The sequence below is a fragment of the Mus caroli genome, unplaced genomic scaffold (assembly GCF_978045245.1).
Source record: "Mus caroli unplaced genomic scaffold, Mus_caroli_1 scaffold_7, whole genome shotgun sequence".
NCBI lineage: Eukaryota > Metazoa > Chordata > Mammalia > Rodentia > Muridae > Mus > Mus caroli.
Window position 1 is genome coordinate 55,452,961 of NW_028227262.1, and position 17,580 is coordinate 55,470,540.

General features: G+C 41.4%; 1 long non-coding RNA gene across 6 annotated transcripts in view; it reads right to left on the bottom strand.

Moving 5' to 3' along the window:
- Positions 1-17,580, bottom strand: part of LOC115031311 (uncharacterized) — a 395,022-nt gene that overhangs the window by 13,852 nt on the left and 363,590 nt on the right. For 5 of the 6 annotated variants that reach the window (XR_015047588.1, XR_003836931.2, XR_015047587.1 and 2 more), the window contains one exon: positions 16,930-17,207. The exons of the other annotated variant lie outside the window; for it this stretch is intronic. This is a non-coding gene — a long non-coding RNA (uncharacterized LOC115031311). The remainder of the gene's footprint in view (positions 1-16,929; positions 17,208-17,580) is intronic. 6 annotated transcript variants of the gene reach the window in all.

Consider the following 17,580-nt stretch of genomic DNA (forward strand, 5'->3'; position numbering starts at 1 on the left):
TTAAGCCCTTCTTGTATAAGGAAAAGACTCTTCTGACATCCCAGTCCTGAAAGGTGACTCTCTTTCTGAGATTTTTAATGTTTTTCACAGGCATAGCCACCCCCAGAGTGGCTGCAAGGAAGGATGGAAGAAATCCTCAAAAGCCTGTTTGGGCATACACTTGGTTCTCCTTTTTGACTTACAGTCAGTGGAATTAGTGAGGACTACTATGAACTCATGGGATTCTCAGCCTTTAGAATCTCCAGATGGCTTCAAGTTATTTTTGAAGTATTCTTATTTTACAATGTGTGTATTTTCTTAGAGAAGGGGAAAAACAGAGTGGGTCTTGTTAGAGAGTAAATGAGACAAGGTTAACTCCTTTTTACTGTGGATTCACTATATCCCATTCATTCTGTAATTCACCATAACTTTAGCCTGAAAACACACACACACACACACACACACACACACACACACCATTCATCATTGGGTCAGATAAGATTGCTCAGTTTAAGCTTAGAGGACCAACCATTTCAAAGAATATCTAAGAGTGCCAACAGTAGCATTACAGGGACACTTAATTTAATTTTAGTTAACAAATATCTATTTCAATATTAAATTATTATTATTATTATTATTATTTTTTGGTTTTTCGAGACAGGGTTTCTCTGTGTAGCCCTGGCTGTCCTGGCACTCACTTTGTAGACCAGGCTGGCCTCGAACTCAGAAATCCGCCTGCCTCTGCCTCCCGAGTGCTGGGATTAAAGGCGTTGCTCTACCTCTTGGCCACCCAGTTCTTCCAAGTAAACCACATAAAAACAAATGATAAAATTCTCTTTCAAACTCAAGGAGAGTGTTTTGGTCTGTGCAGATTAACTATGACATCGAGAAAAATGTGTAGAGAGGCAGCAGGTGAAAATACTCGAGTAAATGTCTCTTTAATCAAAATCTCCTGTTAAGATTACTATTTGAAATAAAAAAAAGTCTAATTAGAGGAGGCACATAGTCATGGAAGACAGGCATGTTTTAGTCACTCTCACTGCAAATGCAATTATGTCCAATTCCCGTGAGTCTGCCTAATAGGAGGAGGCTTTAGTGCACATGGCTAACAAGGGAAGCTAATCCTGGTAACTCGTTTTCAACATTTCCCTCGGCTAAACTTATTCAGCAGAGTTGCTGCACGACTGAGACTTGCTGGCTCTAGTTTCCTTCCTCTCCTCCCCACGCCCAGTATCCCTCAGCCAGCCACCTTCACCCTTTGATGGAGAATTTAGGAAGCCATGAAGTAGCCAAAACCGTAGGAGGAAGAAGAAGAAAGAAAAGTTAGCCAAAACCTTGAAAAAAAATGCAAGTTATTTTTATGTGTGTAAAGTGGAACTGGACATATTCTTTGTAGATTAGTATTCTGATCATACATGCATGTCCAACAAATGTCTTAGATACAATTTATCAACACACTATGTATGTGTGTGTGTGTGTGTGTGTGTGTGAGAAAAAGAAATACAGTTTTGTTTTAAAAACATTTAAAAATATAGATATGGTTGACATTTTCTTTGATCTTTATTCTAAAATTTAGAGCAGTGTTTTGTCCAACAGGAACTCGGCTGTCTCAAACCCTGCTTATTACACCAAAATGTCGAGTTTTGATGCAGTTTTTATGTTTGCATAGGAAATTTAGTCTGAGAAAATGACTGTGTTCTTTTTGTGTACAGTAGTAATTGACTTCTTATGAAGCCCAGCAGTACACAGATCCAACCACAGTGACCAACTCATTGCCTTAGCTGGAAGTGTTGCCAACAGATGTTTTCGGTTGTGCAGCGAGACACCCAAAGTTGCCGCCCTCTCCTGGAGTCAAGTACATCCAAGGGCTGACCCAGTTTCCCTTGATCCCATGCACAAGCTGTTCAAGTTCATTACCATCTTATGCATACCTTGCTGGGATGTTGCAAAGAATCACAACTCAAAAGGACCTTCTTAGCTCCAGTGCAGCACCCTGTGCAGTGACTGAGTTACTGTTGACTCTGTATCACAGCTCTTGTCCCTTTGTCTAATCCTGCCTCTTCAGATGCTGACTTTAAGAATATGCCTCAGTACAGGGGAACGACAGGGCCAAGAAGTGGGAGTGGGTGGGTGGGGGAGTGGGTGGGGGAGCGTGTGGGGGACTTTTGGGATAGCATTGGAAATGTAAATGAAATAAATACCCAATAAAAAAAAGAATATTCCCAATAAATAATCTGAGCAATTTGAAATTATAGTCCGCTTTGTAAGAGGTCTACCCTTTGGGTCACCCAGTAAGCCCCTTTAAAGGTCTATTTACTAACAACACGGGTATCTTTTCAATATTGGAATATTTATGTCAGACTTTGGTGGTTTTCTGTTTTTCTTTCTCCCTGAGCCTGTATATTGACTACATTATGATTGGTTGTGGACAAGTTACCAAGTTCTGTTCAGTGGACAGTGGAGAAAAGAGATGGGTGACACTTTCTGGCTTGGTCAATTAAATACTAATGAAGGCTCTAGCATCCGTTTTTTCCTTTTTTTTTTTTTTTTTGCTATGTTCAGCAATTTCACTGAAAGGATTCAGGAGATGAAGTTTTCAAAGTCTGGGCAATAACAGAGGTAGAAGATGAAAGAAAGATGGACCACTGAATAACCAGGACAGATTCTGACTCTCTTGGATTATGTAAGGTTATTTCTTATAGAAATTAGCCTTATTTACTTATTTGTTTCTGAGTTGCATATTCTAGGCAACTTCTACTTTCCCCTTAAAAGTTAAACAACTCATTTCTCCCAGGTTATTACAAATCACACTTTCCTGAATATTTTTTTGGTTACAGTGTTTTAGCACTATATTATTATATTCTCTAGTGCATATTCTTTATGTATATTCTCTATATGAATACTCTATGTAAATTCAGAGAAGTGAAACTGCTGGGTCTTGAGATGTACCAACTTTGAAATTCAATATGTATTTTTGTACAGTTTTCTAAAGGAATTATACCAACTTGTATTTTCTCTAGCAGTGTAGTAGAACACCTCTCTCTTGTATTTTACACACATTACATATGCAAAGTACAGTGCCAAGCCCTTTACCTATGTGAACTAATTTGAGCCTTCTGCTATGTCACAGTCTATTGTTTAGCTTTGTTTTCCAGATGAATAAGCAGAGGTCAAATCAATGTAATGTATAGGTAAAATAGCTAAGTTATGTACTGAGGCTTAAGGCTAGCTCTCTTATTCGTTAAGCTATAGTGCTAATGAATAACATAGTCAGAATCCAGGGCTGTCGGATAGATTACTAATCGAATTATACTGTACCTCTTTTATGGGTCTAACATGATCATGAATATAAATTTCTTATGAATGTCCACGCTCTATTTCCATGGGTAGAAACACATGCAGAAAAACTGAGTCTTTTCTCCTAGCTTTGAAAAATATATAAAATCATAGAGATCTATAAATTGTTTAAAAGTTTTTCAACAATGACTAAAACACAACCACCGATAAAATATGCGTCTGGGAATCTATGGTCAAAGAAGCTGCCATCACCTGCCCACATCACTTCATGCTCAGTGTTTCTCCCCGAGCTTCCTTTGTCCTCCTTCACATCGAACATCATACAGAGAAGGGCTGTATGGGTCTCAGACAAAATGGAATTTAGCCCAGCTGTTTTCAAAGGTTACACTAGAAATGCAAAAGGCCAAAAAAGGTTGCTGTGAAAGCTGCCCTCGAAACCTCCGTGCTAGGCCATGTGTCTGTTCCAAGAACTATGATGAGGATTTGATGGGTAACATACAACACAAAAAAAAATTCTTAGGCTGATATATGAGGCGCAAGAACATATTTGACTTCTCAAATTTCTCCCATTTTTGTGGTTTTTGAGGTTGCAGGAGAATTCAAACCTCTCTGAAAACAAGTTCATATTATCTTGACAAACTATGACTTCCTATGACAGTGAAAGAAGGTTTTGATTTTCTTGTTAAATGAGGATAATTTGGTGAAATAGTTTTTACCAACCCTAAGTGAATTAAGATTAGTTTTGTTAACATATACAGGAATAAATACACATGGGAATGAAACATAGGCAAACTTTTTTGGGGTTGCCTTTGCTTTGTTAGTTCAGAAAGTTCTGAATTCTCGTTTCAAGCTTGCTATGGGGGCAACAGGGCACAGAAGAAAAAGGAAGGTATAAAATGGCCATCACTGTTAGTCGGTGGACTGAAATTTTATGTCAGGGATCCAAGCTGTTATCCTCTTTTGGAAATGATGTGTATTTATTCATTAAAGTAACAGCTATTATGTTGACTTTGTGAACGTGTTAGACATTTGCTCTGTAGTGAGATAGGGAGATTTTGAAATGCACTTGTGAGCTCAATTCATAAATAAGTCTATAAACTGAGACCACTGTAAATAAGGTAGTAAGTAGACTGTACCAATTGTGAGTGAAAGAGGTGTCCTGTGCCAACAAGGCTCTCCAAGACCATACATGTGAAGGGGCATAGACTCCCCTCATGACTTCTTATGAGAAACAGAGACAAAGAAGGGCTGTGGTCTCTTGAAGTTTATGTCTAGAGCATCCTACAAAACTCATTCATGATATTACTGAGGGTAACATGGACTAGATGGTCCCATACAATGGAATGTCACTGGAGAGATTTAAGCAAGGAGGCAATGAGGTCTGATTGACTATTCAGAAACCTTATTCTAACTATAATGCATGTGCTCCATTTAGAAGAAGACATGAAAGAGGAAGAGTGAAGAGAAAGCAGAGGATATGCATTCTTTAAAAAGCAAGAAGACCATGAAACAAAAGCAGAATATATTTATTCATCTCTCCTTTTATCATTGGCTGAACTCTCTTGGAACTCTGTCCGAACTGACATGAATGTGTATTGTTTAGATCCATATAGCATGGGTTCCATTAAGTATACTTGGTAAAATTACAGGCAGACTGGAAGGAAATTTTTAAAAGTTTGTGAATTGTTCAAGGCCACAAGAATCCAAAGCATCTCTGCCTGTGATTATTACCAGTGTGCAAAATATTTGAATATCTGGGGTTTGGCCAGGGTTTGCATGTGATGCTGAAGGTCATCATGATAATGAGATCCTCTGACAGGTGTTAGGAGATGCTCTTGGCCTTGGACCAGTTACTGTTCAATGGAGAAGGTAGGTAGTATCGTGGGTGATATGCTTCTGGTTGTTCTGTGCTTATGTTCATAGAATATATGAAAGGGGGCAGGAGGCATGATATCTGTTGCTTGGTCTGTTGAAAGGGTTAAACATTCATGGAAAGGTTTTGTTGGATATTTTTGATCAGTTCTCATGTGTTGCACTGCTTGTAGGTATCATGCACCACATGGAAACATTGGCAGAAGCTTTGTTGGTGTGGTGGTTTGAATATGCTTGGCCCAGGGAGTGGCACTATTATGAGCTTTGGCCTTGTTGGAGTAGGTGTGGACTTGTTGGAGGAAGCATGCCATTGTACAATGAGTCCCTCATCCTAAGTACATGGGAGCCAGTCTTCTAGTAGCCTCTAGATGACAAAGTAGAACTCTTAGCTCCTCCTGGACCATGCCTGCCTGGATGCTGCCATGCTCCCATTTTGATGATAATGGACTGAAGCTCTGAACCTGTAAGACAGTTCCAATTAAACGTTGTCCTTATAAGAGTTGCCTTGGTCATGGTGTCTCTTCACAGCAGTAAAACCCTAACTAAGACAGTTGAGATGATTTTTCTTATAAGTACTTCACTGTCCACCATAGAAATTGTTGAGATTGCCTAGGTTTACCCATGGATTAGCTGTTTTGGAGAGAGTGGAACACTGGAAGTCTCAAAATGGTTTGTGGTCTTGACAAGTGCTACCAACACTAATTTGAGATCTGTGTCTGTAAATGTCAGGAGAAGCCAGTTGCTTCTTTAAAACATTAAAGTGTCCCAGACCCAGAAAGAAAACAACACTTGTCAGTTCTTATTTGTGGATCCTGACCCCAAATCTTTGGATCTGGGTATTGAACTAGAAATAATCCTCAAAGACAAGAAAGGAGAGAGGGACTGTGGTCTGAACTGGGAAGAGAGCGCTCCAGAGAAGGATTGTGGAACACAGATACCATGAAGAAATATGGGGAAAATGGGGAGGGGAAGAGGGATAAATAACACACAGAATATTTCATAAGGAAACATATTATTTTATAAGCTTACATTAAAATACCCATGTCATGCACACAAGCTCATGGATACATGTACATGGATATGTATGCATACTAACTACTGTCTAATTGTATTTAAGGTCCATCTAACAGGAGAGAATTGATGCCTGACACTGTAAACATAACCATCTACCCATGACTAGAGAGGTCATAGACCCTAGAGGAGAACGTACTATTGCCCTTTTCCTAGATCAGTATAATTTCTAACTGTATTCTAAATACTTACCTAAATAAGTGTGGCTCTCAACTCTTATCAAAGAAGCTTTCCTTTTGCAAGAGAGATGACTACAGAGTTGCATACAACTGGTCTAAATGTAGCTAATAAGTGACTATGGGTGCCCAACACCAACTGACATATCTACAATCCAAGTTTCAAGGAAATTTGTGGAAGAGGAGGAAGCATAAATGTAAGAGCTAAAGGACCAGGATGCCCCTTGGGAGACAGTGTCTTCTAGACAGGACAGGGGCACTTAATCCATGAAGTTTCAACAACATGGCTGCCTAAACAAGAGCTGTATAATGACACTACCACATAATGACATGCTAACACAGACAGGGGAAAAGTCACACCATCCAGCACTCATGTAAGAAATTCTCTAGCTATGCCGGGCGTGGTGGCGCACGCCTTTAATCCCAGCACTCGGGAGGCAGAGGCAGGCGGATTTCTGAGTTCGAGGCCAGCCTGGTCTACAAAGTGAGTGCCAGGACAGCCAGGGCTACACAGAGAAACCCTGTCTCGAAAAAAAAAAAAACCAAAAAACCAAAAACAAAAAAAAAAAAAAAAAATTCTCTAGCTAGAGATATGACTTAGTGGTTAAGAACACTGACTGCTCTTCCAAAGGTCATGAGTTCAATTCCTAGCAACCACATGGTAGCTCACAACCATCTGTAATGGGATCTGTCCTCCTCTTCTGGTGTGTCTAAAGGCAGCTACAGTGAACTTACATACATAACACAAATACATAAATCTTTAAAAAAAAGAAATTCTCAAAACAAATGGAAAATTAAAAAGCCACAATATTATTTGTTTGGGAGGTAAATAATATCTTCAATAATAAGTTTGTTTAGAGCTGAAGAAATAACTCATTTAGAGAAATTCCAGAATCCATATATGGTAGCCTGATAATTCCAGCAGTAGAGAGGAAAAGACAGACTGATCACTGGACAGTTAAGTTAGCTCCAAGCCAATGATAAATCCTTTCCCAGAGAATGAAACAAGGTGGTGAAAATGATTAATGATAGAGAAACAACACACAAAGCTGTCCTCTGGTCTCCACATGCATATGCACACATGTGTATGTGCACCCACACATGTACTTGCACACACATACATACACACACAAAATAAGTTTGTCTAATATATTTCCCTTAGTTGTGGCTTGGGTCTTGTGTTTAGCATAAATCATTGACTGAGCATCTGTCATAAGCTTAATGCTGTGTGGACTGAACCCCCAGCATTAAGGTAAGGGAAGTAGAATGGGGGTAGGAGAGATAGCAGCTAGAACTCAGAAGACAGATGGAAATAGCACAAGCTTAGGAATTTCCAAATTCCTGGCTTTTTACCTCCTCATCCTTTCTGGTCTCTGTGACATGCAGCAAACACTTTGCTCCATGTTTGCGCTGCCTTCTTCAAATCCAAATGCTTAATTGGGTGTCATGGTTCATCCCTTTTGCCACAGCACACAGCAGGGGGGGGGGGAACAGGCAGATCTCTGTAAGTTTGAAATCAGCCTGGTCTACATAGCAGAGCTCCAGGCCAGCCATGGCTTCATAGTGAGATCTGCCTCAAAACAAATGCAATTTGAAGGTTTAATTAAGCATCAGCTTTCTTGGCAGCCTCTTAGGGAAGGGTGTGATCAAAGTACTGCTTATGGCAGAGTCCATATTCCGCAGATCACTGAAATGAGTAACTCCTAAGGATTTGAACATCTTTAATCTTCTAAATTGCATCTCTCCCTTCTCCCTCCTCCTTCTCTATTCCCTCCTAACTTCCCTCCCCTCTCAGCCCCCTCCCCCTAAGTGTGTATAGATCAGAGAACAGTTTTCATGAGTCAGTCTTTCCATTGGGTCCTAGAGGCTTCTGGTCTGGCTCAGGTCATTGGACCATCTCACTGGTCTAGATCTAGGCATCCTATTTAATGAGCAACAACATCAAATAACTTTGATACAGTCCTCATCAGACACTGTGCTCTGAGCACTGTCTCTCTCTCTCTCTCTCTCTCTCTCTCTCTCTCTCTCTCTCTCTTGATTTCTGTTCCCTAGAGATAACAACAAAATAAATTGCTGTTCAGCAGGTTTATGTGTTGCAACTTTCTGCTGTCTCACTGAGAAGCAAAAAAATCCTACCATTTTTGTGGATGTGGGTGTCATGTATAATATTATGCAAATTTTGACAAAATTATTGCGTATTCATAGCAATGGTATTGAAGCCCACTGTTATTTGTGTCTGCTTTTGTCCCTTTCTAGCTCTTAGCATTGACATCATGCTCCATGCTGATTTAGTCAAGCATGACTAATCTAGACACCAGCAGCAGAACACACGCTGCTCTATCTGAACTTTTGGTTGTCTCTCCAGCCCTCCCAGGAGAATAATGAAAATGTCTTCCCACAGTAAGGAAGAAGCAACATGAAAAGATATCACCTAGAACTCTCTGTCCCCCATGCTTCTTTTACAATCGGTGAAGGCATGCGTGCTCTAGGGGACAGTGTTCCTTGTCTGAGGCACTGGGACTTTCAGAGTGTGACTGCAATGTCTAGACATCTTTTGATTGTTGAAAAAGGGAAAGAAATGGAGATAGAGACCAGAGATGTGGCTAAATTTTCCAAAGTGCGTGTGACAGCCCCCACCCAACAAAAAGTTATCGGATCCAAAATATCACTAGCTCTTTGAATGTTTCCACCACAGAGCCCTGTGTGGAAGGCTTGTTTGCCAGTCTGTAATGCTATTAGAAGGCCCTAGAACTGTTAAGTAGAATCTGATGTGAAGAAATTAGGTCACTAGGGGAAAGCCTTTACCCTTTCAAGGGAGTTCTTGGACCCATGCCTCTTCCTCTCTCTTCTTGCTTCCAAGATTTCCTCAGGTGAGCAGCATCCTCACCAAGCACTTATACCATGATGTCCTGCCACACTGCAGACCCCAAAGCAATGTCAACAACCCCAAAAGAAACACCCAGAAAAAAATCTTTCCACATGGCAGAAGCTAGGCACAAAGGACAGTCATTGCGTGACTCTGCTTTTACAAGAGGGCCTAGAACGGATGAATTCCTAGGGTTAGAAGCTCTGGAGGAGCGAGCTGGAGAGCACAGAGTTGTTTGTGATGGTTAAAGAATTTGGGGTTGAGATAATTAGAGTGTTATGCACATGAGTGGTAGCGAGGGCTCTACAACCTTGACCTTATGTCACTGAGTGTGCACTGCAAAAAGATGCCTGAGAGGCTTTGTTACATATAGTTTATCACAGGGAAATATTTAAAGTAACCAGAATAGAACAAAAATATTATTTTTAAAATGCTTAAACTAGAAAAATAAGCATTGTGTAACTTATTGATTACATGCTGTATACCATGCTAATCATTTTAGATAGCTTACATTAAGTAATCATTTTAGATTTGCACATTAACTAATTTGCCTTAAGGATTCAAAACACTCTTGTAGATCATTATTCCCAGGCAGCATCAGCTAACCCAAGCTTGCACAGCTAGGAGGGGGCAGAACTGAGATGAATACATATGTATCTACTTCCATTTTTAAAAAATGACACAAATGATATACGTTTTCAAAGGTGCTTTCAAAATGCCACATGTGAGATTCACTACAAAATCTGAAGCTTCCTAAGTGAAGATCATGGATGTACTGACAATTCTCATAGGCCGAGACGATCCCCAGTTAACTGCAAACCTCAATCACAACTGCAAACCTCAATCACACAATAGTAGAACAAGAAGGAGCTGCAATGTAGGGAACAACTTCTTTTTGCTTTGACTACCTCAGCCTCACCAATGGTGCCTGCCAATCACATATTGATCAATGGCGTTGAAGACTTCTGCTTTCTTTGTTCTCGCTTTAAACTCTGTGGAAAATACTCTTGGATGGTGTCAGGGTCACCGATTGCAAGACATATACATCATCTTCATTACCATCCCTGTTCTAAGCAAATAACCTGCCTGACTTGGCAAGAACACAGAGTTAGACTGAGCATACTTAAAAGCAGTGAGGCCTCTGAGGGCACACCTCACCAAATCTTCATTCTGTACAACAACTTTGCTAAATAATGACCTGTTGGCAACATTATTTCTCTTCTGGCTTTGATGAAGGCCAAAGAATGTTCTAACCTCTTTTCCATTTGGTCTGTAAGAGTAGACTATCTGAAGAACAAAATAGTTTTCATTTTTTTCTTTCTTTCGTTCTTTTTCTTTCTTTTTTCGAAAGATTTGTTTATTTTACATATGTGAGTACATTGGCACTGCCACTGTCTTCAGACACACCAGAAGAGGGCATCAGATCTCACTATAGATGGCTGTGAGCCATCATGTGGTTGCTGGGAATTGAACTCGGGAGTTCTCAAAGAGCAGTCAGCTCTTAACCACTGGGCTATTTGTCTTGGCTTGCTTGTTTGCTTCCTTCCTTCCTTCCTTCCTTCCTTCCTTCCTTCCTTCCTTCCTTCCTTCCTTCCTTCCTTCCTGTCTGTCTGTCTTCCTTCCTTCCTTCCTTCCTTTTCTTTTCTTTTCTTTTTTAAGGTTGTTTTTTTTTTGTTTTTTTTTTTTGTTTTTTTTTTTTTTAAGACAGGGTTTCTCTGTGTAGCCCTGGCTGATCCTGGAACTCACTCTGTAGACCAGGCTGGCCTCGAACTCAGAAATCCTCCTGTCTCTGCTTCCCAAGTGCTGGGATTAAAGGCATGCGCCACCAATGCCTGGTTCTTTTCTTTTTTAATATTTTCAAGTATTTTTTCATATCCTAGGGCAACAAGACCAACACTCTCAACAAATGATTTTTGCAGTTGGCTCATAGCAAATTTCAGGTAATATAACAAAAATAGTCAAATGAAGACATCCTATGGCCCCTCTTGCTCTTGAATATACAGAAGATATAGACCCTAGGGTTGGGTAGAGGTCTTATGCCATGTAGACTTCTCCGAATGGGATTCCACCAGTAGCACCTGCCAGGCTAATTTGCTGGAAAGAAACCACAGCTCAATGTCTAACACTTCTCCCAAGTTCCTTTACCAATGTCCTGGCATTCCAAGCACCACACTTGTTGATGAATCCTGGGGCACCATTGAGAACCACAATGGGGATCTTTGACTTCAGTGCATACAGAAGAATCAAAGTCTGATGAGGATTCCTTTGCTGTACTGTTTCCTGAAGTAATCTGAAATGTTTTATCATGTGAGACTGTGGCATCTGGTTCCTGAGAAGGTGCCCTTGCTATCAGAACTCTGCATTACTGCAGGCACTGCCACAGTCCTCCAGTTTACATAGGACTAGAGCTCAGCATAGTTTTTGGATACAGCTCTCTGCAAGGTTACTCTGCCAATATTGATTGGCTCTAACAGCTGCAGCAACGACTATATCTAGAGAAGCCAGGATTTTCATGGGTGCATACAGGTTACTGTAAAGTCTGTCCATGTTGGCATTATCTTCTGGAATACTGTGTGCCAGTATATCCTCCCAACCCCATGTCAGGAAACTCCATTTAGCTCACACATATTTCTGACTGTCAGACCACCATCCCTGAGAACTTTTTTACCATCCCTCTGGCAATGACTAGATTCAAACTGACAAAGGCAAGATTTCTGGAAAATTCTATGAGTCTAGTTCTGTTCACACTGAACAGGATAAGGTGGCTGAGAGTCATGGCTAGGGCTCTGAGGACCAGGCATGCAGGCCACATGCACACGGACACAAGCATTGTCACCATCTTACAATTCTGGAAGTGGGTGGGTGTGGCTGGGCACTATGTCTACTCCATCACCTGATCCCTACATGTACACATATAGTCATCACATTTCCAGTCTTTAGCCCAGACCTTAGGAGAATATTACTTTATGCTTCATGAAAGTAATTGTGGAGAAGTACCCATTATCTCAACATAAAAGGGAAACATTGAAACTCCATAAGGTGGAATGACTTATTCATGCCCTGTCTAGAGTAGAGTTGGGATTCCAACCCAATTTAAAGCCAGAATCTTAGTATAAGTCCCATTCCAAGGAGCCCAAGAGCTCCCTGGTCAAAGATAAACTTTTAAATTTTCTGAGTTGCAGATTCATCTTATTTTATCAATATAATACTCTCCCAACACTTTAATATTAATTTGTTTGATATCATCAGAGAGCTCAGGCAATAGAGGCTCCAGGGTTTAGAATATAGTGTAGGTGTGCGGCATTTATAGGTTTGCTTTAAAATAGTACTTAACTGAAGAGTGCTGAAAAACTAGCCCCTAGATACTAGATGCAAGAGGGAAGAACTCAGGTGACAAGAATGGGTGTGTGCTGGGAGGAGCAGCTTCCTCCCAGTAGGTGCTTCTGAGACCAGAAATGTGAGGTCGTGCTAAGATTAGATCAGATGTCAATTATGTTACATTAATACTCATTAAATGCATGTGATACATCTAGATGAGAATATGCCTATGTAATTTTAGAAGGTTTAAGTCTTCCTGCAGTCATTCCAGTCACTGTTCCCTGTGCCCAGTGCTGTACTTTCTCCCTTCTTGAGGTTAATTTTGCCCTCGACTCTGGAGACCTGGGAGCCATGTGAGCCCATGTGTCTTTGCATACACACGGTGCGCTTACCACTTTAAGAGCGTTACAGTTGCCCAAAGATTACAGAAAATGGGGGCAGGACAACTTAGAGCCAAACAACAGGCTCTAGAGCCTATGTCCTTGACTTGTGCTGATCTTAAGAGATGCCCTGGAAAGAATGAATCAGGTAAGTTTTGTTGTGAGAGCTCTCTAGCAAACACATCTCTCTCAGTATTATGGGGAATAGGAGGGTTTTCCTACAGAAAAAAAAAATCCTTTTTATTAAAACCAAGAGGCTGGGTGTGTAGACTAGAAAGAATAAATTATCTGAATGGAATAAAAGAAATAAGAAAAGAGGTTGCCACCGGGCAGTGATGGTGCAGGCCTTTAATCCCAGCACTTGGGAGGCAAAGGCAGGCGGATTTCTGAATTCGAGGCCAGCCTGGTCTACAGAGTGAGTTCCAGGACAGCCAGGGCTACACAGAGAAACCCTGTCTCGAAAAACCCAAAAAAGAAAAAAAGAAAAGAGGTTGCCACCACTCTCCCTCCCTCCCTCCCTCCCTCCCTCCCTCCTTCCCTCCCTCCCTCCCTCCCTCCCTACCTCCCTCCCTCCTCCTTCCTTCTCTTCCTTCCATCCTTCCTGCCTTTTGTCTTCCTTTATCCACCTCCTTTCCCCTCATTTTTCTTCTCCCACCCGCAAGCCCATAGAGAATACCCTTCAGGAACCCACAAAGAGATCTCAAATTTCTTACTTAAGAGAATAATTGGGTATTCCTTGATAACTATAATGTTTAGAAAGCACTGGTAGTAAAGGCAATCGCTTCCTAAGGACAGTTATTTTTGGTGGCACTAGGAATCAAATCCAGGACCTGGCCTATGCTAAACTAGTGTTGTACATGGAACAACACCCCAGCCCCTCCCCTGCAGCTATTTTGGCTGAGAAGCTATATACCATTTCTCAAGACATAGCCAAAGTTTGGGTGGCTAGCTTAAAATACACCAACATTTTCCAACTCATTGCTGCTACTATAAATCCGAAGTGCAGCTGAGATTTCAAGGCTGACCTCACTGCTCTATAAAATGCAGAAGGGAGTAGGGGCCTGTTTCTATGGAGGGTTTTGAATTATCCTCATCATCTAATATTCATGCTATAAAAACTCTACAAAAATGCTATTTCCTAAATAAATGTCAAGAGTCTAGATGGCATTCAGTGAATGATTCTAAGAAGAGTGCAAACAGTGTTTCCTTAATTAAAAGCAAGCAAAAAAAGATGGCTAATTAAATGTCATCATGTGAAAGGGAATGAGTAGGAGAAAGAGAGAGCTCCAGGGGAGACCATGTCAGAGAATGCCTCCAACTCTGACACGAGCCCACACAGACAACTGGGAGAAACCTGCCCCAACTGCTGTAAAGCCAGATCCAGCAATGCTAGAATATTACCAAAAACTGAGTTCCCAGGGGAAAGGCCTAAAGTATCCATCCATCCATCCATCCATCCATCCATCCATCCATTTCTACCTCCCTCAGTATTTCCCTAGTGAGACAAGATCTCACTCTGTAGGCCAGGTTGGCCTGGAATTCATGATGTACCTACGTCCAATTGCTGAATTATAGGTATGTGCCACCATGCTCAGTCTTAGCATCTTCTGGAAACCAAAATAACGAATGGGAATCTATGCTGTTATTATTCAAAAACCAGCAAACTGCTGGGCCACTGTGTCTTCCGTGCTGAGGAATTGCTAAGCACACTACTGGACACTACTTCACCAGGTGAAGTTGTGTAGAGCGCCAACACAGCTCATCATTTATTTATTTATTTTTTTACCAGACATTGGTATTTCGAGTTTCCTCCAAAACACAAATTCGTATCAGAAGAGGATCTGGGGCATTGCTGAGGATGTTTGTAGAACACTGCTCTCATCCCTATTTTGAATCAGAACAGTTATTTCACATGAAGTAATGGGTGAGCAGGCAGTACCCCACCAATTTAGCATTCCAAAGCTCCCAAGTGTTAGCCTAAGCCTAGCTTGTTAAGGCTGCCTTAGCCCAGACCCTAACAGCTCCAACAGTAGGACACAATTCGCCTTCCTGGCCTAAATTGGCTCTGAACCACAGGACTGGAACACTGCCTGCCCACCGCAGGTACACTGCCTGCTGGCGATTCACTTTGTCCTGACTCTGCACACTCTGTGCCTCGTTCCGTATCATCATCACTCCTCAGGATATTTCTCCCCGGGTTGAAAACACACACCCTACTTCCAGCATCTGCTTCAAGTTTCCTGGATGGCCCGGTAATATGTTTGTTTAACTCACTTAGCGTTGGACTATAGATTTTGCCAGTGGCCCTTGGCACACCGGCCTCAGGATGTTTGTTTTTCTAAGTTCTGCCTTATCTTACTTCCTCTGGAAAAGCCTCACTTTTCACAGCTTGGCTGAAGCTTGAGCCAGCAACTCTCCTGAGCCCTGCCTAGAGCGTTTGCCTGAGTGGGAGGCTAAATGATCTGCAGTTTGGAAATCATGAGCACTTTGCCATGTAGTGTTTCATCCGAAGGTGAGATGAACAGCCTGAGAGTGTGGCTGAGACACTGAGACTGCATGAGCAGCAGGCTTCGTTTCTGGCCGCTCCATTTTTTCTCACCAGTGCCTGGAAGTTAGCTGAAGTTTAGAAAGTCTCATACATGGGATGCACTTGGGTTACTTGTTAAAATTCAAGTTCCCAGCTCTATATCCTCTGAGAGTCCAACTTAAAACAGCTGGAAGGGCCTGGGCCAATTATTAATTAATTCATAATTGTTTCATTACTTTTTGGCAGTGCTTTTAATTGAAATATCCCTCTACTGGTCATCTTGATGAAATATTTTATAGATCATGAGGGGAGAAACCTCCGTGAAGCACTGGGAATCTGCCATTTGAGCATCTCCTGTCTTGTTCTGAATCCAATGTTAGCTCACTGATCATCCGAGTAAGTGATCCGAACCTTTTGTCTTCAAGGACGGACAGAAGTTAGGGTTCTGTAAAGGTCTGGTGGATTTGGCACACCATGTTCAACAAAGAGTAGTTCTCATTTTTATATTGTTTTCCCAAAAGCATCACAGAGGAAATGAAGACAGTTTTAAATGTGCAGAGAGCAGGCCTAGAAACCAAGGCAGCATGCACAGAGACTGAAATCTGAACAACACAGTGAAATTGCCTTTCTCTGCCATTTCTGGTGATCTATAGAGTGTGCCTCTTCTTGGCTTGGGAGTGTCTCGAGCTTCTTTTAGCAGTCTCTGCTTCTTCATGGACTGGAGTTTCTAAATGCCTAGGTTAGCATGGTCAATTCTCTCCATATGCTCCTCAAGCCTCCTTGCTGATTTCTAACTTGATGTCTGTCTTCCTGCTAGAGGCTAAATTCCGGTAAGGGGTGGGATCTAGTTGCCCACTCCTATCCTTATTCCCGGGCTTTGGAAGATGAGCCTCGCATATAACCTTTGTGGATACAAGTTAGGACGTACTTTTTAGAAAGTCATTAGTGCTGTTCAGCTTGGGGAGAGAAAGCCTACACAACCTGCCTGGCACAGTACGTTCATTCAAATGGACAGTCTGGATGTCCTTGCAATGAACTTATTTATTTCTAATATTTTTTCCAGCCAGCCAAAAAGTTTTCTGCAACATCTGAAGGCAATATCAGGCCATTTTATTAAAGAAGGGCAAAACCCATAATGAATGTAAAGAGCTAGACGAATCACACAAGAAAACCTCAGATAACAGCATCAATTTTTGTTAGTTTTTCCATGAACCAGCTGAAGGGGCTATCTAAATGATGCATTGCTACAGCCCATAGGACCTCTCAGGGATGGCAAGAAAAATTAGTGGGGTGCAGACCACACTATTCTATTTACCAATCCTTGAAGCTTTTCTGTGTCTAAAGTCTTTCTTGTTCCTCACATGGAAACATCTTACATCAGTGTTAACATCTCACAGAGAAAAGGTGATTCACTGGGTGATTAAATTAAGCACCATGTCATACCTGTTCTGAAATCTTGGAGAAACAGCAAACTTCATGCATCATTTCCAATCTAGAAAGGCTGAGCTGAAATTTTTCTCCGTTGTCTTTCTGTCTCGGGTTCTAACCCCAAACTGAAAGCCACTTTTATATCCTGTAACACATGTTTCTTGTGAGGAAAGAAACCTTCCAAGTGCAAGTAGGCTCAGGAAACAAATGCAGAGCTCTGTTTCTGTTGGCATGGAGTCACTGAATTCCTCTCTTCTGGCTGAAGTTTCCGTTTCTGTGCTATAGAAGGATACCTGGGACAAAAGTGAGAGAGGCTCAGCAGTGCTTTACCCTGTGCCTTTAATCAGCTTAGTCCTCACTGCAGTTTAATCAACAGGAGTGCCCCTTAGACAGAACAGTTATTTTTCATTTTGCATACTGAAAATCAGCGCAGTACCATAGACTCCCAGGTCCAAATCAATAAGCATGGGAAAGTGCACATAAAAACATCTCCAGTCTTGATTTTGCAAAGTCGTGGAGATGCCACGTTTAAGGTTTTCTACAGATTTCTGTGCATTTCTTTGAACCCTTTATTTTCTTTCATCTGGTAAAGAAAATATACAGAAAAGGAAGGAACATTTTATTCCCTGGCCGAATGCTAACAGCTGGAACTTCAGACTGCCCCAG